The following is a 26,835-nucleotide window of genomic DNA, read 5'->3' as shown; positions in this document are numbered from 1 at the left end:
GCATGTTTGTGTCCTTCCCCTTACCCCAAATTCATATGTTGAAACCATAACTTCCAGTGGAATGGTGGAGCCTTTCAGAGGCAATTAGGTCATGAGGGTGGAGCCCTCATGATGGGATTAGTGCCGTTTTAAGAAGAGGCAGGAGTGAGCTCACCTTCTCTCTCCTTTTCACCAAGTCAGGACATGGCAAGAAGATGGCCATCTGTGAACCAGAAGGAGAGCCCTCAGCAGAACCCAACCATGCTGGCACCCGGATCCTGGACTTCCCAGCCTCCAGACTGTGAGAAATAAGTCTCTGTTGTTCATGCCACCCCGTCTATGGGATTGTGTTATAGCAGCCCAAACGAACTAAGATGATGGCACTGATGTCAAGTCTGTGTGCAGCATACCCATATTGTCCTGTGTTACAGATTATATTTTCCAAAGATGGCTGCAACAATATCTTGCAGCATCCCATGTGTGCTCTCCTTACAGGGTAATGTTGCCATCCCTCCCATCAAAGGGGACTCAAAGTCCACTCTCCTTGAAGATGGAGGGCCTCTGTGACTTCCTTGACCAAGAGAGTTGGTTGAAAGTGGTGCTATGTGATTTATGAGGTCATAAAAATACATATTTCTGTCACGTTTTCTTGGCACATTTGTTTTAAAAAAAGTCAGCTGCCATATAAACAGTCCACCTTCCCTGAGGTGCCATACTGTAAGGAAGCCCAAGCTAGCCCATGCAGAGAGACCACATGCAGAAACTCTGAAACCAAATGGACAGAGTGGGGGTGGTGGTGCCTGGTTATCACCCAGGAACCCAGTCCTCATTATACCAGCTCTAGCCATTGTTTGGCTGCAATTGCGGGAGCAGTCTCAAGCCAGAACTACCAAGCCCAGCCCTTCCTGAATTCCTGACCCAGAGATTCCAGGATTGTAAAAAATATTTTAGCATAACTATTTGTTTTGCAGTAATAGTCATGAAACATTCTGCTTTTATCACTTGAGCCTTCCTAGTGACAGAAAGAGGTTCTCTGTGAAGTGTGAAGTGTGAAGTAACACAGTAAATAACATCATACTGAGCAAATCTTCAGTTTGCTCACAGAAAAACACTAAAATGTGAAATATCTTTAGTTCTGGAAGGATTTAGGGTCTCAAAAGTGCAGGCCTTCTGCAGAACACCCATTTCACCCACATATCAGTCTACTCATGTCTACTCTTCCTCAGCAAAGTTTTCTCCTCAGAAGGGGATGATTGTTTATTATAGTTCTATTTTACAAAGAAGTTTGAGGCCAGGCGCGGTGGCTCACACTTGTAATCCCAGCACTTTGGGAGGCCGAGGTGGGCGGATCACGAGGTCAGGAGCTAAAGACCATCCTGGCTAACATGGTGAAACCCCGTCTCTACTAAATACAAAAAGTTAGCCGGGCGTGGTGGCAGGCGCCTGTAGTCCCAGCTACTCGGGAGGCTGAGGCAGGAGAATGATGTGAACCCAGGAGGCAGAGCTTGCAGTGAGCCAAGATCGCACCACTGCACTCCAGCCTGGGCGACAGAGCAAGACTCCGTCTCAAAAAAAAAAAAAAAAAAAAAAAAAGTTTGAAGCTTACGTGCTAATTACTACTGAGCACTTTTAAATATTGAAAAATTAATAACGGTTACTCTAAATGAGAATTTAAAATGCCAGTTAGGCATGTTACCATGCTGTCCAACAACTCCCTCAGACTTTCCACACATTATACCACTCCAGTTAGACGTGGATGAGTGCCATTCGTCTTCGTCCCCATAGCTTCACTCCCTGGTAGGGTATGGGAATGTTCAGAATTCTGCCACACATATAAGCAACTATTAGCAAACAGATATAAAAGCACTTATTCAATCTCATTCAGTCCTTTGTCCTTTTGTCACTCCACAAGATCCACTTTAAGGCAGCCTTGTCAATATTTCAGTGTAGGATGAGCCAATCATCTACTAGGATCAGGTAAACGGTCTTGTATGAAATGTAAGTGTGTGTATGTGTGTGCACTTAGGACAGAAGGGGATGGGGTGGGGTGGGGAGACGCAGGCCTGATGAACAGAACTTCAGAGCCACAGCCGCCTCCTGTAAATGTTAGACTGTTGAGCCTGCCAGATTTTTACACCTTTTTCCTGCAAGGAAAAGAGTGTTTATATAGACTTTCTAGCCAATTATACTTATTAAATACTACTAATCACAGCAATGTAAGGTTATTTCTGATATCCCTAATGCTATTTTTTAAACATTTTGGTGAAGATTTAGATGGGGAAATTAGAAACACTTGCTAAAAGCAACTCTGAAATGTGTACTCCTGATTACGGTTTTCCAAACACTTAATGTGCCTGTGTGTGAATTACTGCTCAGAATATTACAAATATTAGCTAACTGCACCGAGGATGGTGATTAAAGTTCACACACACACACACACACACACACACACACACACACGTACACTCAACTCATTCTGCTTTGGTGAAATATTGTAAACTGTTTTTCCGACAATTTGACAGCATCACATGCACAAGATGAAACCAAATCTTTTCTTTGACCTTTAAGTCGCTACATAATCTGTCCCCATGTTATGCTCTCATCTCATGTACACTCTTCCCCTAACGCACCCCACTCCAATCATATGTATGTCTTTCCTATTTCTCCAAACTGCTTGGGCTCCATGTGCCACATCACCTGTGCTTCTGCCTAGAATATTCCCTCGGATTGTCACGTGACTGGTTCCTTCACCTCACTCAAGTGTCTTCACAGATGCTACTTCCTCAAGAAGGCTTTCTCCATCATCTTTGTACTTCTCAATCTTTATTATTTTGTCTCCGTTTCCTCATAGAATTTATCCTTACTTGGCATTTTGTAAGACAGTAATTAATTAATTAATTAGTTAATTTTTTTGCCTGTCTCTACCACTAGGATGTGAGTCCTATGTTGGTAGAAAATTTTCTCCTTGGTTCACTGCTTTATCACTAGTGCCTGTAACATCATGGGTCCTCAAAAACTTTCTTAAATGGATGGATTGAATAGTATTCATCCAAACTCTATCTTTACTTATATTCTGTTGTGTTATAGCTTTCTTTTTAAAATTGTACATATTTTAAATGTACAACATGGTGTTTTGATATATGTATGTTACAGCTTTCTTAATTCATTGAATTCTGGTAGGTGACATTTGAGTAATTCTTTGAAATGCAATCCATAGTGCAGAGTCGGCTGGTGCATTCTGGGCAGTAACACAAAGGCTGGCTCTTGGTAGCTAGTGCTGAGACCAGGGCTGGTACCCGTGACATTTGTTTATCCATTTTGTTCATTTGTTTATAAAACAAAATTCTGAAACATGATGTGTCAGGAACTGTGGTAGCTCAACAGCACGGTATAAAGAATCTCTTCCCTCATCAAGAATAAAGTCTATCAGGGAAGAAAGACAAGCAATTAAAATCAATCATGGTAGTGCTATTGTGAGATAAATACAGGATGCTATGGAACAGGGATAGAAGGAAGAGGTGGCATCTGCCAGTTTATGGGAGCTGACTGTTAAATTTCTGGGAATTTTGCAAGCTCATTTTAAACACAGACATTATTAAAAATTGTTATGTAAACTTATAATTAGATAAATTATATTGAAAATAAATTAGATAAATTATACTTAAAAAGCAAAGGTAATAAATGCCTCATCATTTCCTGATGATCTTGCTCCTGAGGTTCTTTATGGCTGTCGTTGTGTGGTGGAATTGTTGTTAATGCTGGCTACCGCACACATTTCCCTAACTCTTCATTCAATGACATCATGTTGGTAGCTCAAGATAAACCATGGTGTAAGTATTTACACCATGGAAATTGCTACAGATCAGGTTTTTTTTCCTTCAAAGAGCCAGTTATAGACATTTACCAGCATGCCATTGCTCTCAGAGCACACAGCACAACACCTAACCTCACCTGGGGACATCAGACAAAGAACCTGAAAGGGGAAGCAGGAGTTAACCAGGTGAAAGCTGCATGGATGATAGAGAGTATCCCCTCCAACATCAAGGCCAAACAGGTGAGATAGCTCTTATTTGCCTTCAGCACACCATCATTCTGCCTCTGTATGCCTTTTTTCTTAAGGTTATCCAAAAATACATACTCCATGTATATATATGGATGTATAATTTATCAATATATATAGCTAACACTATGAACCTTCATTAAATTTCTTTTCTGTTCATGTAGGACAATATTTAATTAAAGCCATGATAGAAGTGCCCCAACAGGCCGTATTTCACCTTGTTTACTCAGCTTCATTGTTTTTTCACTTAAAATAATCAAGGTTTTATTAATTATAAATTGGAATATTGTGTTATAACTTGTGAGATAAGAAGAAAAAGAATGTCTGTACCCAAATTTGACATTTATTTTTATCTTTTTTAAATTTTAAAAATTTTTATTATACTTTAAGTTCTGGGATACATGTGCAGAATATGCAGGTTTGTTACCTATGAGTTATGTATTTCAAAAACTGAAATCTCATATAAAGTTAAATTTTTGTTGGACAAAAAAAAATTCTTTCCTTTAAGAATGTTGAATATTGGCCCCCACTCTCTTCTGGCTTGTAGGGCTTCTGCAGAGAGATCTGCTGTTAGTCTGATGGGCTTCCCTTTGTGGGTAACCCGACCTTCCTCTCTGGCTGCGCTTAACATTTTTTCCTTCATTTCAACCTTGGTGAATCTGATAAATTTGCTCTTCTCGAGGAGTATCTTTGCGATGTTCTGTGTATTTCCTGAATTTGAATGTTGGCCTGTCTTGCTAGGTTGGGGAAGTTCTCCTGGGTAATATCCTGAAGTGTGTTTTCCAACTTGGTTCCATTCTCCCATCACTTTCAGGTACACCAATCAAACATAGGGTTTGTCTTTTCATATAGTCCCATATTTCTTGGAGGTCTTGTTCATTCCTTGTCATTCTTTTTTCTCTAATCTCGTCTTCATGCTTTATTTCATTAAGTTGATATTCAATCTCTGATATCCTTTCTTCTGCTTGATCGATTTGGCTATTGATACTTGTGTATGCTTCATGATGTTCTCATGCTGTGTTTTTCAGCTCCATCAGGTCATTTATGTTCTTCTCTAAACTGGTTATTCTAGTTAGCAGTTCCTGTAACTTTTTATCAAGGTTCTCAACTTCCTTGCATTGGGTTAGAACATTCTCCTTTAGTTCAGAGGAGTTTGTTATTACCCACCTTCTGTAGCCTACTTCTGTCAATTCATCAAACTCATCCTCTGCCCAGTTTTGTTCCCTTGCTGGAGAGGAGTTGTGATCCTTTGGAGGAGAAGAGGCATTATGGTTTTGGAATTTTCAGCCTTTTTGCGCTAGTTTTTCCTCATCTTCATGGATTTATCTACCTTTGGTCTTTGATGTTGGTGACCTTCGGATGGGGTTTTTGTGTGGGCATCCTGTTTGTTGATGTTGATGTTATTGCTTTCTGTTTGTTGATTTTCCTTCTAATAGTCAGGACCTTCTTCTGCAGGTCTGCTGGAGTTTGCTAGAGGTCCACTCCAGACCCTGTTTGCCAAAGTATCACCAGCAGAGGCTGCAGAACAGCAAAGATTGCTGCCTGTTCCTTCCTCTGGAACCTTCATCCCAGAGGGGCACCTGCCAGATGCCAGCCGGAGCTCTCCTGTATGAGATGTCTGTCGACCCCTGCTGGGAGGTGTCTCCCAGTCAGGAGGCATGGGGGTCAGGGACCCAGCTGAGGAGGCAGTCTGTCCCTTATCAGAGCTTGAGTGCTGTGATGGGAGATTCACTGCTCTCTTCAGAGCCGGCAGGCAGGATCGTTTAAGTCTGCTGACGCCCACAGCTGCCCCTTCCCCCAGGTGTCTCAGTTTCTTTTTTATAGTAGTAGATTCAATAGCTTCTCTACTAATGCTTTTTATCATGCTGATTTTAGTTGTATCTTTCTATTTGCATTCGGGGCCTATAGAGTCCTTCACATTTTGGCTGAAGGAAAGAAACAAAACATTTAGACATTGATTTACTGAATCCTGGGAGAAATGACCTCCTATAGACCTTGCTTATGTGTAGCCCTAATGTTTTGGTATCCCAGAGGATAAGCCTGGACTATTGACTCATTGCAAAACCTATAAATGTGTTAACAAACTCCTCTTTGAGCTATCTAGAATGGACCTCTAGGTTTTCTGGGAAACATCACAGAGAATATTGTTTTCACATTTCTCTACCATTTGTCTTCTGCAGAAACCACCAGAGTATCATATTCTTAAGGGTGTCTTTTTTTATTTTTTTTTACCTTTTGAAAATCACAGATCTAGAAATGTAGTCAGCTTCTGCTGTCTGATGCATGAGCTCATGTTGATGGCAAAACCTTCACCTGTCATTTTGGTGAATGATGTATCCTGATCCTGTTACATCATTATGAGGCCACAAATGGAAAAGTAAAAACAAATGGGAGTACAGTAGAGAAACAATGTCTCCAGAGGCATTTAAAAAGCATTTGCAGTCTCTCTCTCTTTTTGTTTTTCTTTAAATCTTCTCCCAGAATGTACCATATAATGACATTGATGCCTGGTTTTCATTTTGTTTTTTAATAGAGGACATGGACCTTGTATAGTTTGTGGCCATGACCTTAACATTTTTGTATTTCCATGAGTATCTTGCAAGGCAATTTAAAAAAATAGAGGGATGGGTGCAGTGGTTCATGCCTGTAATCCCAGGACTTTGGGAGGCAGAGGCAGGGGGATTGCTTGAGCCCAGGAGTTTGAGGCCAGCCCGGGCAACATAGTGAGACTCCATTTCTACAAAAAATGAAAAAGCCAGACATGGTGGTACGTGCTTGTAGTCCAAGCTACTCGGGAGGCTGAGGTGGGAGGATGGCTTGAGCCTGGGAGGTTGAGGCTGCAGTGAGCCATGATCATTGCACTCCAGCCTGGGCAACAGAGCAAGACCCTGTCTCAAAAAAAATAGAAACTATTTTTTATAGAATTTCTTTTGGACAATTCTACACTTAAAAAATATGCTTGTGCTGTTTTCAGTGATCTGAAATAAGAATAATTCCCTAGGGATTTGTAGCATTTTTTTTTAACTCCTAAGAAGAAAGTGTGGACAGGCAGACTTCAAGTGTAACATTCATGGAGTTAATTAAGTTGCCATTTATTTTGCTAACCAGAGAGGAACGATTGATTTTGTCAAAAAGATGAAACGCTTGAGTGTCTTCAAAAAATCCAATAAAACATAGCTTCCCACTTCATACTGAAGAAAATTGTCCTGATAGTTTTTTCTCCATTATGCAACTGGGAAGAGCCAAACAGAGAATATTTTCCTTGTGCTGGGGCTGGAATAATGAAGAAAGCCACAGACCTTGGGCAAATTACTTGACTTCTCTAAGGGTGTTGAAAATCTGTTTTAAATTAAGAACTGATGGAGTGAGCAGCACTATTTTTATAGCAAGAGCCAGTTAAAAAATGTTTCTTGTAAAAACATTATGTGAAAAATTTTAGTTTTAGTTTTTTTAAAATAAGATTTTATTGACTTTCTACCAGGAGAATAGAAATAGGAAATTGCAAAAGGCAGCAATTTCTCCTTTCAGTACAGTCTCCCAAAAGTAATCCTTTTTAACAATATGTAATAAGTGATGTGTTGACATGACTGTTAAGACTATTATGAAAAAGCTAAAGAAAGAAGCATGAAAGCAAGATTGACAGAATCGTGCAGGGAAACAAAGGCTAGTTCTTGGCTCACTCTCCAAAGTGCACTCCTGAATGATCCTCCACAGGTTTAAACTCATTCTTAGATTATGGTTACCCTTCTGCTTTCTGGGTACTTTTATATCAAGGCTTCAAAGTGCTTTATAAATATACACACCACAAAAAAAGTACTTTTGAGGGTCTTAGTGGATGGATAAAGTAACTTGCCTTAGCTCTGAGCTGTCTAGACAATGGGACATCCAAATGCAATGATTTTTTTGTGGACTCTGGAGATTGCATAAGAACCAACTTCTGTTTTTGGTCCATCCTGCTCACCACTAAAATGCGAATTGTCCAAGTTCTTTTGCACTGGCAACACTGTGCTGAGCTCAGCCAACAGGACCTTCCCTGCATGAGGTGAGGGTGCTTAGTGATTTTATTTCACATCCACATTGCCACTCCACTCAGAAGTTTGGCAATTTCCAAGGGTGTTTCCCTGGACAGGACACAGAACTCTGCTTTTTATGGAAACTGCTACCTAAACATCCTTTTAAACTCAGGGAATCCAACTCCCTCCTGGAGCGAGATCAGATCTCCTTTTGACCTCAAAGCCTCAAATACCCCACCAACCACTAATAGGACACTACTTTATTCCCACTCTAACCCTGAAATCCACAAGTTATTAACACTTCTCTGAGCAAGAGTGCCCAGCATTCAGAAAAAATTAGCCAGGTGTTATTTTCATTTGACCAAACGACCTTCTCATTCCTTGGCTAATGAGTCCATATAACAGTGGGGAAAATTTTATTAATATATTATTTTGGGGGGATCATTTGTCAATAACTGTAGATTACCATAGATATAAGATGGTAATGCCACTTGCAGTTGATGTGGTATCTTCACTGAAACAGCAAAATAAAACATAGCCCTTGGCTCGTATGTAGTTACTGATCTAGCAAATGCTTTTTGACATCTCTTTCAGCTAAGTTAATAAGAAGCAGTTTGTTTTCAAGTTGCAGGGATAGCAGGATACTTTACTGACTTCCCTAAGGGCTATCTACATCAACTCACCTGTTTCTCTTATAATGTGGTTTGGAGGGAACAGAACTTTATGCTAGTCCATTACTTTTATGAAATTATGCCAGTTGGACTGTATGAGCAGGAACTGTCAAGAACCTATATGCCTTGAGTAAGACACATGAATGCTAGAGGGTGCCAATTCAATTGCAAGGACCTGTCACATAGGCAAAGTTATTAGGTATCCAGTCATCTTGTTTGGGTACTTTGGAGTATCCCTACTAAAGTGAGATATCAGTTTCTGCATCTTGCCTGGTTCACTGCAAGGAAGGGGGCACAGCATTTTGTAAGCATCTTTGGATTTGGGAGGCTTCGTATACCACATATGGGGATGCTGCTCCTAATATTTGCTGGAAAATCTGTAAGGCTGCCAGTTTTGAGTAGGGTCACACCAAGAAAAGCAACAAAAGGCTCTTCAGCAAGTCTAGGCTGCTTCACTCTTATGACCTATTAGACTCAAGGCACTAAACATTAGCTTCAGATAGATATGTTATAGAGAGCTTCTGGTAGGCTTACAGAGCGAGACTCTCAGCTGTTTGGAATAAGACTTGGCCTCTTCTGACAACTATTCTTGACTGGAAAAACACCTTTTAGTTTGCTGCTGGGTGAGTCAAAGACTGAACACCTGACTTTTGAAAATAAGAAAATATGCATCATAAATTTAGACATGCACATGTCATTCCAGTGTAAAATGAAAATATTATATATGAGACAGGGCCAAGAAGGGTCTGGAGGCACAAATAAACTGTGTGAGTGAGTGGCTCAGACTTCCTTGGTAGCTGCTGTTACTACTCTCTTGTTTTTCCCTTGGACAACAGCTCCAATTCGTTGAGGGAATTCTCTATGACCAGCTGAAGGAGAAGAAAGAATGGGCGTGGCTTATGGATGGATGGCATGTGGATCTCTAACAGAAATGGATAGCCACTGCGTTACAGCCCCACATGGGTGGCACTGAAAGATAGTAAGGAAAGAAAATGTTCTCAGGAGGCAGAATTTTTGGCAGTCTTTTGGGTGTCTATTTAATGTGAAAGGGGAGATAGCTCAAAGGGTGAATTGGCCAGTGGTTAAGGAACTGGAAAGAACAAAATAAGAAGAGTGTGACAAGGTCTCGGGAGATGTCTGTGATGGGCCTCTCAGCATGGGCACAGAGGGGGAAGATAATTGTGCCCCATGTAAATGCCCATTAGAGGGCATCCAAGTGGTGAATGAGTGCTTTGAATAATTAAATGGATAAGATGATCTCTTTTAGGGATGTCAGCCTGCCTATTTCCCTAGCTGTTTATATGGTTGGTCAATGGAGGTATACAAAATGAACATGGTGGCAGGAATGGAGGCTATGCATGGTCTCACCAATATGGGCTCAGTCTCACCATGACTGATTTGTCTACGCCGTCACTGAGTATTCAATCTGCCTATAGCAATATGTACCTGAGATATGACACCATTCACGATATTCAGGTAAGTCTCCCGTGGAATGGCATATGTAGACTCATTTATGGCACCATATGGAGACAAATCTTGTGAGGACAAGGTGTTATTTATATGATGCAGTATATTCATTAAACAAGTGGTTTCCCAAGCATGGGAAACCATATGTCCAAGATTCGAGGGCTGGAGGTGAGAATGGACTTTATTATACCAAATATTTGTTTTGGGGAATGTTTTCTTCCCATCCTTGCAATCTTGGATTCTGTGGGTTTATAGTACCAGAGGGAGAAATGAATCCCTAAGAGAATACAATAATAGTTCCATTGAATTAGAAGCTGAGATTGCCCACTGGCCATTTCAGCTGATGAAGCAAAGACAGAGAAGAGCTTATTGCATGTACTGGCTGGGTGATTGATCCTGATTACCAAGGAGAACCAAATATGCAGTGGGGATGAGGAGGATTATTTCTGGAACCCCAGTGGGGTTTGTGGCTACTTAGGACTTTATTACCCCGCGGCCCTTGGCAATAGAAAACTGTGGCAGTGTAGTAAAGATAGGACCACCAAATGTCTCAGCTCCTGTAGGACTAAAGTTTGACTCAGGCAATCAGGTTAAAAATCCATTCAACCAAGATACTTTAATAGAATAAGGAAACATGAAATGGGCATTGGAAGAAAGATGCTGTGGTTAACAACTTAGACATACTGACCAGTTACAGAAGCAGAGATTTTAACAGCTATGTCCTCTGATCTTTGTTTCTTGTCCCCATGTTTCCTCCCACTCCTTTTATGAAGAGCACTGCTGATGGCTAACATTTTTATGTTGCAAGTGATCTGGCCTTGAAGATATGGTAACTGGTTGGGAACACAAAGTTGTCACCTAGGCAAAGGATGAGAGTGGATGTCAAGAAGAAAGACTATGCTGGATCCTTTCTGCTGTTCTACCAGATCCATCCTCCACCCTCATCTATCATTGTCTGTGTGGATCTTGATCAATGGACTTTGCCTCTGGCTCCTGATTGGGTTTGCCCAGTGGGAAGCAGAAGACAGTGAAGTTGTGGCTCCTTCTTCTCACAGAGCTGCAGGTTGGTCATGCCCATTTCCTCAAGTCTACAGCCCTTTTCCACTGGAAAAGGCCACCTAACAACTTCCTCGGGGTTTAGATAGCCACTAAACTATCTTACCCCTTCAGGGTTAAGGGGTAATAGGTTCCCCTCTATTAGTAGCCAGTGGGTAATGAACTATCTCTGGTTTGCTCCTTAAAACCTGCCCATAATAGTCTCTTTAAATAATTCTCCTCAAATTACCTGGCCTGAGTATGTCCCACTGGAATTTTGATGAATGCACATTCTTAGTTTGTTCTTTACAACCACTCAATGGCATAGATGGGTATGTGATGTCACTTTCATGCTTAAAATGTTTTAGTGCCTTGTCATTGTAATTGAAATAAAACCCGAAGAGTATGGTTTGCAAGGCCATACTTGACCTGGTGTCTGCCTCCCTCTCCAAGCCAATCTCTCCCCACTCTCCTTCAACCCTGTTGCACAAAGTCGCATTAAGATCCCCAGTGGCTCTTTCTCTTGAGGTGCTCATCCTCGAGATCTTCCTGCCTGTACTTCAAATTTCCATTGAAATATCACTTCCTCAGAGTCTTTCCCTAGCTATTCAGTCAAAAGCAGTCATCTAAACACCCACATTATCCTATATTAACTCTTCTCACAGGACTTAAGAAATTAACACTTGCTGATATTTTGTTGTCCATTTTTATACCTTTAATCATCTGTCAATCATGTCTTTCTTTTTTCCTTCCTTCCTTCCTTCCTTCTTCCTTCCTTTCCTCCCTTCCTCCCTTTCTCTCCCTCCCTCTGTCTCTTTCTTCTTTCTTTCTTTCTTTCTTGCTTGCTTGCTTGCTTGCTTTCTTTTTCCTTCTTTCTCTCTCTCTTTCTTTTTCTCTCTTTCTTTCTTTTCCTTCTCTCTCTCTCTCTCTCTCCCTTTCTCTTGCTTTCTTGCATTCTTTCTGGCTTTCTTGTTTTCTTTCTTGCTTTCTTGCTTTTTTTCACAGGGTCTCATTCCGTTGCCCAGGCAGGAGTCTGGAGTGCAGTGGTGTGATCATGGCTCACTGCAGCCTTGACCTCCCTGGGGTCAGGTGATGCTTCTGCCTCAGCCTCCCAAGTAGCTGGGACTACAGGTGTGCACCAGCATGCCCAGCTAATTTTTGTGTGTGTGTGTGTGTGTGTTTTTGTAGAGGCAGGGTTTCACTGTGCTGTCCAGGCTGGTCTTAAACTCCTGGGCTCAAGTGATTCTCCCACCTCGGCTTCCCAAAATGCTGAGATTACTGGCAGGAGCCACTGCACCTGGCCCCACTATTTCTTTAGAAGAAAAATTTCCTGATGACTAGCTTTTAATATTTGTTGATATTAAATTAAAAATCAGGGATTAGCTCCGTCCTATAGATAAGGTAACAGGAGTTCAGAGGTTACAGTTATTAGTGTCAGAATCAGCACCTGTGATTTCTGATATCCATATACCAGAGTCTATTCCTCATCTGATTTCCCAAGCCTAAAAATGTTGTGGGAAAGACATGTAATCAATCTAAGTGTCTATCAATGAATGAACGGATAAAGAAAATGTGGTATATATACACAATGAAATAATCAGCCTTAAAAAGGTAAAATGTCATTTGCAACCATCGTGGGTGAACTGAATGGATATTATGTTAAATGAAATCAGCCAGACACAGAAAAACATATGTCTCATGATCTCACTGATATGTGGAATCTAGAGAAGCTGATCTCATAGAAGTAGAGAGCAGTGGTAACAGTGGTTACCGGTGGGATGGTTGGCGGGCAGGAGAGATGGGAAGAAGTTGGTCAAAGGATACATAATTATACTTGGATAGGAAGAATAAATTTTAAGAGAACTATTTTATGACAAGGTGACTGTAGTTCATGATGATATAATGTATTCTTGAAAAAAATGTAAAGACAGTGGAAATTATGTGCTCTTAACACAAAAATGATAATGATGTTAGGTAATGCATCTTGTTAATTAGCTAGATTTAGCCATTCCACAATGCATATGTACTTCACACCATCATGTTGTATATGATAAAAACATGCAATGTACTCTGTCAATTTTAAAAAGTAAATTTAAAAGGTGCAGGAGAAAAATAAAATTAAAATGCTATGGGAGATAAAATACTAGGAGGTAGTGAGCACACCTTAAGTTATGTGAGACGAAACTCCTGGAAAAATAATGGGGAGCCTTCTATCTTCCTAGCCCATTGCTAGATTTAGAAATGAATTGTGCTCTGATACTAAATTACCATTTCCCAAAAAGGAACACAAAGCTGTTGAACAATTCAGTAAGACATTAAGAAGATGTTCCATGATTTAGCAGCCAAAATAACTTTGTTAAATATTTGGTTAATGTCTCTTTACTGTTCTAGGAATTCCTAGAGCCTTTAATATGTTTCTTGTGAAGTAGGTAGATGTACTATGCAAAGCTACCCCAATTGATTAGAATAGAAAATACTTTTATGAGAATCTTATTGATATCTCACAGAACATGCATTTCCTGGACCAAAGTTGAGTAAACACGGAATTAAATCTTTAGTGCTAGAGATCACATTGGCAGAACACTCTCACTACAAAGATAAATTTAATAATGAATTATGTGTAGAGAAGGAAGAGGGAGTATGTTTGTATATGTGTCTCCTGAATTTTGTTCTTGTGTGTCATTTATTTAGTTTTGTGTGAAAGTCCTTTTCTTTCTTTTTTTTAAAATTATACTTTAAGTTCTGCGGTACATGTGCAGAACATGCAGGTTTGTTATAGGTATACATGTGCCATGGTGGTTTGCTGCACCCATCAACCTGTCATCTACATTAGGTATTTCCCCTAATGCTATCCCTCCCCTAGTCCCCCACCCCCCAACAGGCCCTGGTGAGTGATGTTCCCTTCCCTGTGTCCATGTGTTCTCATTGTTCAACTCCCACTTATGAGGGAGAACATGCAGTGTTTGGTTTTCTGTTCTAGTGTTAGTTTGCTGAGAATGAGGGTTTCCAGCTTCATCTATGTCCCTGCAAAGGACATGAACTCATTCTTTTTTATGGCTACATAGTATTCCATGGTGTATATGTGCCACATTTTATTTATCCAGTCTGTTATTGATGGACATTTGGGTTGGTTCCAAGTCTTTGCTATTGTGAATAGTACTGCAATAAACATATGTGTGCATGTATCTTTATAGTAGAATGATTTAAAATCCTTTGGCTATATACCCAGTAATAGGATTGCTGGGTCAAATGGTATTTCTAGTTCTAGAACCTTGAGGAACCACCACACTGACTTCCACAATGGTTGAACTAATTTACACTCCCAACAGTGTAAAAGTGTTCTTATTTCTCCACATCCTCTCCAGCATCTGTTGTTTCCTGACTTTTTAATGATTGCCATTCTAACTGGTGTGAGTCTTTTTCTTTCTTTCAAGTATGTGTCTACCAAGTTTTTATTTCCCTCATCAAACCATGTATTATTTCTGACTATTCTGGCAGAAATGTTGAAACATTTTTAAGCCTATTGCAAATGTCTTCTGTCCAGATCCAGATAATTTCTAAAGGAGTCTGATCGATGCCTCATTACTGCCAGGGCAGCCTGTGCTGCTGTAGTTTGTAGTCTATTTGCTTATAGTATGAATTATGTCATTAAGAAGACTTAAGGTATAAAAAATTGAGTGACAAAGATGTTTCAATGAGAAAAAAAGGGACTTCAACTAGAATGTAAAGAGCACAAGAATAAAGTCAAGGAAGGAAGGAGGGAGGGAGGGAGGAAAGCAGGGAGGGAGGGAGGAAGGGAGGGAGGGAGGGAAGGACAAGGACAAAGGCTAAACTTGCTAAAATGCTGGGATAATTGGCACGGAGAGGTGCTGTTGCTGGAGAAAGCAAGTTAGATGGTCACCCTATTTATGCCATTTTTAGCTATTCTGCTCATTGGTATGTACTTAACAGAAATATGTGCACATGTGAAACAAGAGAAATATACAAGAATGTTTAAAGCAGCATTATTTATAATAGACCTAGAGTGGAAATAACTAAAATAGGCATCAACAGTAGAATGGAATACCATGCAGCAATAGAAAAGAGTAAACTACAGCTACATGCTACAACATGGATATATCTCAAAGCATAATATTAATTTCCTTTAATATAAATATCAAGAACAGGCAAAATTAAATTATAATGTTAGATATAATAATTACCTTTGAGGATGGTGTAAGTAATTGATTCAGATAGTTTCAAGGGACTTCTGTGGTGCTGGCAATATTTTATTTCTTTTTTAATGTGGTAAAAACTGTAAAATTTACCATCTTAACCATTTTTAAGTGTACAGCATAGTAATGCTAACTATAGCTCATTGTTTTGGCAGGTGTCTTGAACTTTTCATCTTGCAAAACTGACTCTATACCCACTGGTCAAGTGATCTTCAACAAGGGCACTAAGACTATAAAATGGGGAAAGAATATTTTCTTCAACAAATGGTATTGAGAAAACTGAATATCCATGTACAAAAGAATAAAGTTGGAGTCTTACCTTATACCATATTTTAAAATGAACTCAAAATGGGATTAAAGACCTGAAACTTTAAAACTCCTAAAATAATAGGGAGGAATCTTTACAAAGCTGAATTTGGCAATGATTTATTGGCTATGACACCAAAAGCATAGGCAATGAAAGCAAAAATAGACAAATGGAACTAGATCAAACTAAAAAGCTTCTGCACAGCAAAGAAAGCAATCAACAGAGTGAAAAGACAATTTATGGAATGGGAGAAAATATTTGCAAATCGTGTCTCTGGGAAGGAGTCAATATCAAGAATATATAAAGAACACCTGTAACTTAACAACAAAAATAACCCAACTTAAAAAATTGGCAAAGGACTTAAATATATATTTCTCCATAGGAGATATACAAATGCCCAATAAGCATATGAAAAGGTATTCAACATCACTAATTATTTAGAAAATGCATGTCAAAGCCACAGTGAGATATCACTTTATACCTATTAGCATGGCTGCTATTTAAACAAAAACAAAAACAAAAACAAAAACCAGAAAATAACAAGTGCTGGCAAGAATGTGGAGAAATTGGAACCCCTGTGCACTGTTAGTGGTGATGCAAAATGGTTCAATCCCCATGAAAATGTATCTCTGGACTCTATTCTGGTCCACTGGTCTGTATGTCTGTCTTTACATCAATACCATACTGTTTTGATTGCAGTGGCTTTGTAATATGTTTTGTAATCAGGAAGTGTGAGGCTTCTGGTTTTCTCATTTCTTTTAGGATTGTTTTGACTCTAAGGCTTCTTTTGAGATTTCATATGAATTTGAGGATTTTTTATTTTTAAAAAATTCCATTGAAATTTCATAGGGATGGCATTGAATCTGAGATTACTTTACATAGTTTGCATATTTTAATAATATTAAGTCTTGCAATCTGTGAAAATAGGATTTTTTCATTGATTTGTGTCTTCTTTAATTTCTTTCAGCAATGCTGTGTAGTTTTTAGTGTATAAGTCTTTCACCTCCTTGCGTAAGTTTATTCCTAAGTATTATATATTTTTGATGCTATAATACATGAAATTTTTTTCTTAATTTTAAGATTGTTCATTGTTAATGTATAGAAATGCAACTGATTTTTGTGTGTTGATTTTGTATCTTGCAACTTTGCTGAATTCATTTATTAGCTTAAACAGCTTTTTTTGTGGAGTGCTTACAGGCCTCTACAAATATGGTCAGAGGCGTTTGAACTAGAGTGACTCCATCTTGAATACGGGGTGGGTAAAATAAGGGTGAGACCTACTGGGCTGCATTCCCAGATTAAGCATTCTTAGTCACAGGATGAGATAGGAAGTCAGCACAAGATACAAGTTACAAAGACCTTGCTGATAAAACAGGATGAGGTGAAGAAGCTGGCCAAAACTCACCAAAACCAAGATGATGATGAAAGTGACTTCTAATCGTCCTCACTGCTCATTATATGCCAATTATAACGCATTAGCATTTTAAAAGACACTCCCACCAGCGCCATGACAGTTCACAAATGCCATGGCAATGACTGGAAGTTACCCTCTATAGTTTAAAAAGAGGAGGGACCCTCAGTTCTGAGAAATCTCTGTCCCTTTCCCAGAAAACTCACGAATAATCCACCCCGTGTTTAGCATATAATCAAGAATTAACTATAACTATACCCAATCGAGCAACTTGTACTGCTGCTCTGCCTATGGAGTAAGCCATTCTTTTGTTTCTTTAGGTTTTTAATAAACTTACTTTCACTTTACTCTTTGAACTCGCCCCGAATTCTTTCTTGTGCAAGGTCCAAGAACCCTTTCCTGGGGTCTGGATCGGGATCCTTTTCCAGTAACAATGTCATCTGCAAACAGATAATTTTATTTCTTTCTTTTCAATTTAGATACCTTGTATTTCTTTTTCTTTCCTAATTGTTTTTGCCTAATTGCTAGGACTTCCAGTACTATGTTGAATAGAAGTGGAGAGAGTGGACATTCTTGCCTTGTTCCTGATCTCTTATAGGAAAAGCTTTCAGTTTTTCATTATTGAGTATGATGTTAGCTGTGGGCTTTTCATATATGGCCTTTATTTTGTTGAGGTAATTTATTTCTATTTCTAGTTTGTTGAGTGTTTTTATAATAAAAATGCATTAAAATTTTGTCAAATGCTTTTTGTGTCAATTGAGATGATTATGTAATTTTTATCCTTTCTTCTGTTAATGTGGTTTATTACACTGATTGGTTTTTATATGTTGAATAATCCTTGCCTCTTAGGGATAAAACCCACTTAGTCATGGTGTATAATCCTTTTAATGTACATTTGAACTCTGCTAGAATTTTATTGAGAATTTTTGCATCAATATTTATCATGGATATTGAACCTCATAGTATTTTTTTCTCATAGCAGATTGATCTGGCTTTGCAGTCAGGTTAATTTTGGGCTCAGAGAATAAGATTGGGTTTTGCCTCCTCTTTAATTTTCTGGAAGAGCTTGAGAAGGATCGGTGTTAACGTTTCTTTAAATATTTGGTAGAATTTTCCAATGAAACCATCTGGTCCTTGTCTTTTCTTTTCTGGGAGGTTTTTGATTACTGATTCAGTCCCTTACTTGTTGTAGGTTTGTTCAGACTTTTAATTTCATGATTAAATCTTGGTAGATGGCATTTTTCTAGTAATTTATCCATTTTTTTCTAGGATATCCACTTGGTGTAAAATAAAATATTTCCTGTCATATGCAAAACAACTTTCATTTCATTCTTGAGTGGTGCTTACTTCTGATCACAATTGTGTATAACAGAGGTGTCCAATCTTTTAGCTTCCCTGGGCCACACTTAAAGAAGAAGAGTTGTCTTGGGCGACACATAAAACACACTAACACTATTGACAGCTGATGAGCTAAAAAAAAAAAATCACACAAAAAAATCTCATAATGCTTTAAGAAAGTATACTAATTTGTGTTGAGCCACATTCTAAGCTGTCCTGGGTCACATACAGCCTGCAGGCCACAGGTTGAACAAGCTTGGTGTATAACCAAATGCACTCTTAGAAAAATTTGAAAATTTAAAACCAAACTGCCTAATGAAAACCCCTATTATTCAAGAATTGTCTATATAATATTTAATTTTTCTAATTTAGCATAGACCATCAATTAAAATTAAGAAGAGAAACACAAGTATAACTGTCAAACACACTCATGACAAAAATCTCAGGGTAATAATTTGATTTTTGTTTGACTATTTTGTCTGTTTGCAAAGTAATGTGATAGCTTTTCAGTAATTTATTGAGTCACTTTCTCAGTCATCAAGATGTTATTGCATTTATCAGACTAAGAAGTCACTTCGTAAAGGCAGTTGTAATTAAATTGTAGATGCAAAATAAAATAGAGAACAACTCTATCAATCCCCTTCATACTTCCTTCCTTTCAAGAGTAAGGCTCCATTTCTTTCAGAATATCATTTAAAAACTAATTGAATAGAAATCCATCTCCTTCCCATCTCAAACCCATCTCAAACCCGTCAGGGATTGAGAATGGGTGCCACACATACTTGAAAAAAAGTGCTATAAAACATTTGCATTTCAAGACAAAAAACTAACCGCTGGCTGACACACCTGAGCAAAAGGCAACTCTGCCTTCCTTGTAGTAAATGTAATTTAATATAGGTCATTAGCTAAGGGAAGAGGAGCAATTTGAATTTTCAAAGTTTGATTCTCAGGGTCATCTACTTAAGAATCACCTGGGCTGCCCATTAATGGAAAGGGCAGGGAGGGTCCCATGAATTTGCATTTCCATGGGCAGCCAGAGTTATTTTTTTCCTTTGCGGAATCTCAATAAGCTCTGGAGAATTAGATGGACAGGAAAGATTGATTTTTTTGATTATTTGTGAGAATTCTTGGCAGCTCCTTAAGTGGCAGTAACACAGAGTAAATTCCTACCTCAAAACTATCTTAATAGATTTTTAGGTTCAGACCTATAAATTATTAGATATATTAATTTTTAGATTTCATATTTCAGTTATGCTGGATTCTAACAACTCATCAATTCATGGCATTAATTCATGGCATTTTCAGAGTTCTCTAAAGTCTTTTCATATCATACTCACTTTCTTTATTTCACTATGCCCCAGGAGGGCAGGAATCTTTTTGTTTGTTCACAGATGCGTAACAAGTACTTAAAACAATTCCTGGCTCATAGTGTTACAGTTTGGATTCACCGCTGTAACTCAGATACCTGCCATTGGTAACAATGGCAAGTGTTCAATGAATATTTGTTGAATGAATGAATAAATGGTGAGGGGTATACCCACAGATTAAATGTCAGTTTCTCATTTTGTTGAAGCCGTAGCTGTGCACACAAAGATTCAGAAGGGATTCTTAGGATTTAAACAAGGTCAATGGCTTTTGATTCAAGGTACTAAGGGATGTACAGATGTTTCTACTTAAATTTGCTTGTGCAGATTGGTAAGGGCATCAACAAAAAATTAACTGTTCTTCTAAAAGTCTTGGGAAAGGAAAGAAGATAAGGAGACAGGAAATGGAACAACTGGTCATAGAAGAAAGGAGAGAAGGAGGAAAAGCTCAGGGAAGAAAGGCTGGGCAAACTTAGAAACTGAGTAAGGTTTCAAATGACAGAGAGTAGGCAATTCAGGTCCAAAATCCCTTATCTACAATTCTGAAATTATGAAAGCATGAAAACAAACATTTTTTTAAATTCATTGGATAGCAAAACCTGAGCTGAATTACTGTGAAGGTCTTCATAGTCTTTCTCTTGTGTAGCGGGAATCTTTCTTTGTTTTACTGAAATAAGGTTAATATTGTGGACGAAAAAGAGTCAAACTTTGTAAAATATTTGAAAGGATTTATTCTAAGCCAAATATGAATAACCAAAGCCCGAGGCACAGTCTCAAGAGGTCCTGAGAACATGTACCTAAGGTGGTTGGGTTACAGCTTGATTTTGTACATTTTAGGGGGACAGAAGTTACAGGCAGACATCAATCGATATATGTAAGGCCTAAGTTGGCTTGGCCCAGAAAGGCAGGACAACTTGAAGCAGAGGCTTTCAAGTCATAGGTAGCTTCAGAGGTTTCCTGACTAGCACTTGGTTGATAGAGTTATTAGCTAAAGAACTGGAATCAACAGAAAGGAATGTCTGAGTTAAGATAAGCGATTTTGGAGGCCAAGCTTCTTACTATGTAGATGAAGCCTCCAGGTAGCAGCCTTCAGAGAGAATAGATGAAAATGTCTCTTATTAGACTCCAAAAGTTACCAAACTCTTAGTTAATCTCTCCTGGATCAGGAAAAGACCTGGAAATTGAAAGGGATTCTCTATAGAATGTAGATTTTTCCCATAGGAGACAGCTTCGCAGGGTCATTTCAAAATATGTCAAAGAAATATATTTTGGGGTAAAATACTCAGATTTCTTTCAGGGCCTGCTACCTGTCATGTGATGAGATACTAGACTTAGGTTGGAATTTGGTATATTATTGCTACAAAGTGCCTATTTTGTCAATCTTAAGATCTCTGTTTTAATGTTAATGCTGGTCGGTTGTGCCTGAATTCCAAAGGGAGGAGAGTATAATGAGGGATGTTTGGCTGTCCCCTCTTCCCATCATAGTCTGAACTAGTTTTTCAGGTTAACTTCGTAATGCCCTTGGCGGAGAGAAAGGATCCATTCAGTCAGTTGGGAGGCTTAGAATTTTATTTTTGGTTTACAATATGATTGATTATGGGTAATGCCCTAGACTCTTCTGTAATATACATATATAAATATCATTATCTTTATAAAAATCAAGATAATTCTGAACTCCCGAACGCCTCTGGCCCCAAGGGCTTCAGATAAAGGATTGTGGACCTGTATAACTAACATCTCACAAAGGTATGTGAAAGGGGAATACATTCGTCCAGATCTCAGAGTATTATGTGGGCGTTTGGGGTTAAATGGTGTCTCCCTCGCCTTCAAATTCTTATGTTAAAGCCCTCTCCCCCAAGTATCTCAAAATGTAACCTTATTTGGAGATAGGGTCTTTACAGAGGTAATCAAGTTAAAATAAGGTCACTAGGGTAGGCCCTAATGCAGTATGACTGGTATTCATATAAAAAGAGGAAATTTGGGTATGAACAGGCGTAGAGAGGAGATCGCTATCTACAAGCCAAGAAGAGATGCTAGAACAGATCCTTTTCTCTTAGCTCTTAGAAGGAACTAACCCTGCTCACACCTTGATCTTGGACTTCCAGGCTCCAGAACTGTGAGACAATAAATTTCTGTTGTTTAAGTCACCCAGTCTGTGATACTTTGTTACAGGCCCATAGGAAACAGGTACAGTAGGTTTGTGAGTGCTGTGAACCCCAAATATCGGAGACAGGTCTCAGTCAATTTAGAAAGTTAATTTTGCCAAGGTTAAGGACACACCCATAACACAGCCTCAGGAAGTCCTGACAGTATGTGCCCGAGGTGATCAGAGGTACAGTTTGCTTTTATACATTTTAGGGAGACATGAGACATCAATCAATATGTGTAAGATGTATATTGGTTCATTCTGGGAAGGTGGGACAACTTGAAGTGATGGCTTCCATGTTAGAAGTAGATAAGAGACAAAAGGTTGCATTCTTTTGAGTCCTTGATCAGCCTTCCACTGAATGCACAATTTAGTCTGACTTAGTGAATCTGCATTTTTACATAAACAATAGGGCAGAGGAAGCAATCAGGTATGCATTTGTCTCAGGTGAGCCTCACAGGGATGACTTTGAGCTCTGTCTGTCCTTGTCCACAAGGAATTTCCTGTGGGCAAATTGTGATGGAGATATGTAGCTTCTTATCTTTGTAGCTATCTTATTTAGGAATAAAATCAGAGGCAGGTTTGCCTGACATAGTTCCCAGCTTGACTTTACTCATGGCTTAGTGATTTTGAGATTCCAAGATTTATTTTCCTTTCACAGTGGTCTACAGGAAATGCAAGAGATATTGGTGTGCTGCAGGTAAAGAGAATAAGACCTGCCTGGCACAGTGGCTTACACCTGTAATCTCAGTGCTTTGGGAGTCCAAGGCAGGAGGATCGCTGGAGGCCAGGAATTCGAGATCAGCCATGGCAACATGGCTAGACTCCAGTCTTCACAAAAAATTAAAAAATTATCTAGGTTGGGAGACTCAGGTGGGAGGCTCACTTTTGCCCAGGAATTCAAGACTGCAGTGAGTTATGACCACGCACTCCAGCCTGGGTGATGGAGTGAGGTTCTGTCTTTCTAAAAATAAAATAAAATAAATAAAACAAAATAAAGCCAAAAGTGGCTTAAAAGTTTGAATTGGAGATAAATAATTCCAGGGTTGTTTCAGTGTCTCGATGCTGTCATCAAGGACCTGGCCCCTCTTTTCTTGCCTTTTTTCCTCTTCCCTTCCCTTCCCTCTCCTCCCTTCCCTCCCTTTCCTTCCCCTCCCCTTCCCTTCCCTCTCTTCTCTTTTCTTTTTTTCACCTCCTCCTTCTCTCCTCCTCCTCCTCCTTCTCCTCCTCCTCCTCCTCTTCTTCACCATCAGTGTGGCAGCAGTATCTCTCTCCATGGCTATACAACGGCATCAGTTGCTCCAAGTATTATATCCTCATATGACAAAATGTAAAATAGGAAAGGAAGAGGTTCTTCTCGAGGTTTTCTCAGCAGTCTCCCTATATTTATTTCATTGGTCAGAACCAAGTCATATGGCCATTGCCAGCTGCAGGCAGCCTCGGAGAGGGGGTGCAGTCTGTTCTGCCACATCCGTTTCCAGAAAATGAATTAGTACACATACATGCATTGATAAATAGGGGAATTATGTTGATATACTCTGGAAGCTGTGTTGGTGTAGCAAAAGAGCAGAATATAGCAGCCTAGCAGGAGAGAGAATTAATAACAACTTTTAGCAGGAAAGGTAAAAGCCTTTAGCTGTACAGGCAGGAACCTTTTTTAACTTTGTGAAAGAAAATTTAAAATGAGTGCTTATTCCCGACACTCCCTTATGTGAGGGCACCTGTTACTCCTGAATCTCATACAACTCTAAGCCTGCGGCGGTTTGCACTTCCTTCTGTATTTCACTCGTGTCCGTGTGAAGAGACCACCAAACAGGCTTTGTGTGAGCAACAAGGCTGTTTATTTCACCTGAGTGCAGGTGGGCTTAGTCTGAAAAGAGAGTCAGCGAAGAGAGATGGGGTGGGGCCGTTTTATAGGATTTGGGTAGGTAAAGGAAAATTACAGTCAAAGGGGGTTGTTCTCTGGCGGGCAGGGGTGGGGGACACAAGGTGCTCAGTAGGGGAGCTTTTGAGCCAGGATGAGCCAGGAGAAGGCATTTTACAAGGTAGTGCCATCAGTTAAGGCAGGAACAGGCCATTTTCACTTCTTTTATGGTTCTTCAGTTACTTCAGGCCATCTGGATGTATATGTGCAGGTCTCAGGGGATATAATGGCTTAGCTTGGGCTCAGAGGCCTGACACTATACCGACTCTATCAGCAGCCTCACTGTCTCAGAATTCTGGAATGCATTCCATATTGTTCTTTCTTTCTTTCTCTTTTTAAAGTGACTTCTTAAGCATAATATATATGAACAATATGTGAATACATGAACCAGAAATGAATAGTCCATGTTGTTTTAATGCATTTTATTATATCTTGAGTAGCCCTAGCTATCTTAACTACCTGCCCGAAGTTGTCCAAGTTATATTCTGAAATACCCACTACGTTTTTTTTAGGTCTACTTTTACCCCCAACCCCTTCTTTTTCCAATCAGCTCTGTTATCTTTAGGGCCTAATTTTGCAAAAAACAAGGATTTCCAGTAATGGACTTATAGCTGAAACAACTGAATCTGACACTTCCAGTTCCTGTCCCAAGAACAGGGCTCTGTCAGCTGGAAGAAGCAGGTGCAATGATTTGTTGGGTAGAGGTCAGCAATGCCCGTCTCATAGTGCATATGGACATAAGTTTACTCTCATGGGTTCAATATTTGACATGATGAGAATGGTTCGGAAAAAGTAAAAATTGCTACAGGTGAATGTGGAGACTGACAGTTTAGTGTAATTGGTAGTAGATGGTCATTCAAGTGCAATTTGTATTGTGACTGACGGATTTGTGTACAAGGCTTGGGAAGGATTTGTGGCTCCTCTGCCATCATGTGGATGTAGGAGAGGGGAATGAGAGGCTGGTCAACCACATTAGCAAAGCCTTTTTATCTATGCACGGCAGACCTTTGAGCAGCCCCAGACTACAGAAGCTGCTTGGAAATGTGGAGATGAGGATTCACTGGCCAATGGTTAGGCATTCCAGGGGAATTTTTGGAGTGGGGGATAACTGCGAACACCCAGACAGGCCACAAACTTCCAGAAGTAGCTTTCCTTGAAGGAAGCTAGAGCATATTAGCACATGGGCCAGCCTGGGAAACATGAGTCATACAGTCCTCCCAGCCTGACCTGCTCCCGGATAGCAGAACCCACACTGCTGGGCCACAGGGGGATAATTGTAGGTTCTCCGTAAGGCACTTCTCAGCACTGAGCCAACTGAGAGGAGAGAAAGATCATCAATCTTGCTTTAAATAGAAAAATATCTTTCACAACTCCCTTTAGCGATTACCTAGATTCTTCTTAAAGATCACCAGTGACAGGTAATGTACTCTCTTTGGAATTTATACTATATAGTTAAGAGAATGGATTCAAGTCAGACTGCCTGGGTTCAAATACCGGTTACTCAATCAATGATCTGATCTTGATCAAATTATTTAACATCCTGGGTCTCAGTCCTTTCATCTAGAAAATGATGGTAATAATATACAGCAAAATGTTGTGAAGATTTTATATATATATATATACACACACACATATGTTTAGTTAGAACATAATTAAGTTATATATATAACTTCATATATATATATATAACTTATATGTATGTAACTTAGAGAAACCTAGCACCATACAAGTGTCATTCTTAGTACTATTATTGCAATTATTCTTATTAGAATGACCAAATCAAAGATCATCCAAATCAGAACAACATGGTCTGACCAGAAACTTCATTTCGTTTCTTGGTTGAACTGAGAAGTTAACTTGGGTATCAAAATATTTGTAAACAACATTTGTTGCCTTTACCCATCTCCTCATCTCCTATTCTTTCTTCCATTCATTCTTTTGGAAACTATCTAGCAGTTTCTCTCTGGAGGGCTGCATTCTCTGCTCTCAGAATAAGTACTTCAAATGCTTCAAGTAGGGATAACACTGCCTCCATCTCCAGGAGTGGGCATGTGATTCAGTGCTGGCCAATCAAAGGCACACATTCCCCTGACCATGTGATTTGTTCAGACTTGGGCATGAAACATTGTCAGAGCCAGTGGGGGAATGAGTGTTTTGCCAGGTCAGCAGGAAGAAGCACAGATGTGTTCATTGTACGAGTTGGACCTGGGGGGATTTTGGAGCTGCTGATAGCCATTTGGCTGCATATAATGCCCAAGGAAAAATCCGTGGCATATATTTGTTATTCTTTTTGGCCACTGAGCACCTTCGAACAACTTTCCTATGTTGATGAATTCCCCAATTTATGAGACCACCTTTGTCTGTAGAAGCTAGATTCTTACCTTTGAGTCTTTCTTACTCCAGTATATGTGTGTTCTAGGATTTGCTATCAGACCCACTCTTGTCAGACTTTTAATCAGAAGCCAATGAGGTAAATAAGGACTTTATTCTCGGGAGGCAGTAGCAGCTTTATCCCATTTCTAGAAGCACAAATAGCAATGATTCTAGCAGGAGCATCCAGTGCCTGGAACTAGAACTGTTGGGACCAGTTATACTGGCAATGGTATCTCCAGTGAGTTGGTTTTTAACCTGATTTGCAGTTGAGTTACTGGATACAAGTTCCCGAATTTCATTCTCAAATCTTTCCAAAGGTAGTGTGAGCTAGCTAAAATATTTTAGTAAATTTAGTTTCTGCTTAAACTATCCATAGTTGGTTTCTGTTGTTTGCATTTAGGAACAATAAGTAACAGAATTAAAGCAAAGAAGAGCAGATTCAGGAGATGGAAAGAAACCAGGTCCTAGAGATGTCTTATGGGTTCTCAGATCCAGCCACACCTGAAGCCAGAACCCCTTGCTTCTTCATTTAT

The sequence above is a fragment of the Pongo pygmaeus genome, chromosome 3 (genome assembly GCF_028885625.2).
Source record: "Pongo pygmaeus isolate AG05252 chromosome 3, NHGRI_mPonPyg2-v2.0_pri, whole genome shotgun sequence".
Lineage (NCBI taxonomy): Eukaryota > Metazoa > Chordata > Mammalia > Primates > Hominidae > Pongo > Pongo pygmaeus.
This window is presented reverse-complemented; position numbering follows the sequence as displayed.